Below are 1,445 nucleotides of genomic sequence, written 5' to 3' on the forward strand. Positions count from 1 at the left end.
ATCAATAATTGAAGATACTTAATATAACAAACAAAGATGTGTTTTAAATTCCCTTTCAGAATAGGTGTAGGTCTATTTTTCTAATTTTGTGTCAGAAAGGCAATACCAACCGCCCTCCCATTTTCATCCTTGCTAAAGTTCGTTTAACACAATATATCTTAAATAAACAATTTCTTGGGCAGTATATAAAAAGTCTAAACTTTCTTCAAAAGAAAGAAAGAAAAGATTTTCTTTTCCAACAAGCTGAACTTCTCTGTTCACCAGGTTGACAAATTCAGCTACCAGGCATCCTGATTTGAGGAGCTGACTTAGGGTCAGTGGTATAGTCTGAATTGGCTGTCCCTCATAGTATAGCACTTTTTCAGAGGGTAATAATGGAGGCTGGTAATGTGGTTGTCCATTTTGTGTGCTATGATTACCATTAATAAATAAAGAAACTGCTTTGGACCTATACCAAGGCAGAACTTAGGTAGGTAGGGAAAGTTAGGCTTAATGCTGGGAGAAAGAAGGGCAGAGTCAGAAAAAAGCCATGGAGCCTCCAGAGACAGACACTGGAATTTTTACCTGGTAAGCCATAGCCACGTGGTGATATACAGATTAATTAAAATGGGTCAAATTCATAGTCAGTATGAGAAATCACATTTTGCCTAGGCTTCGGCTATATGGCCATCTAGTCCCTAAATCTTTTCCAAATTAAGAAACAAGTAGGCAGAGCATGGGAGTGATTATTTAGAGGTCATATTGCTACCAACCATCCCTGGGTATCATCGCCATCTCTAGAAGCAATTATTTTACAAAGTCATGATATTTTCTACTATGCCCTTATCCCACCTCTTTAAAAGCTGCTGCCAATATTATGTCAGCACAATGCTGAGGCACACTAAAGATTTAAAGTGGGTTTCTCAAGGACATTCCATGCTTTGATACCAAACCTGTATTTCCTTCTTCCTGCAATAACAACTCTATAAAAGAGCCATGAGTTAGAAACCTGTTTATTTTCTAATGAAAACAAAAAGGGAGAATGTCTGGATAGGAGACGAGGTGAGGAGGAACTGAGAGGAGTAGAGGAAGGGGAAACTGTAAATAGAAAATATTATAGGGAAAAATTTGTTTTCAATAGCAGGAAAAATACTTTAAAGGAGTCAGAGGTTTTAGTAAGCCATACTGAAGTGTTTCCTAATATATCGATTGCCCATAATTGTAAATTTTAGCATTTTCACTGGTTTATTAGAATAATATTCTCAAAGATTTAATTTTACATATTATATGGTCTATTTGTAACCTTTTTATTGAAATCTACGTTCAATTTGCATTCATTTGTGAACGATTTCATTGACTGCAGAGATTTAAGAGAAATGTTCTATGCACTCTAGTACTTCAATGGATTACAAATTGATGCAGGCATTTATACCAAAGTAGCCTTCATTGAGAGCACTGGAGCTAAG

This window comes from Microtus ochrogaster, chromosome 18 (genome assembly GCF_000317375.1).
Source record: "Microtus ochrogaster isolate Prairie Vole_2 chromosome 18, MicOch1.0, whole genome shotgun sequence".
NCBI classification, from domain to species: Eukaryota; Metazoa; Chordata; class Mammalia; order Rodentia; family Cricetidae; genus Microtus; species Microtus ochrogaster.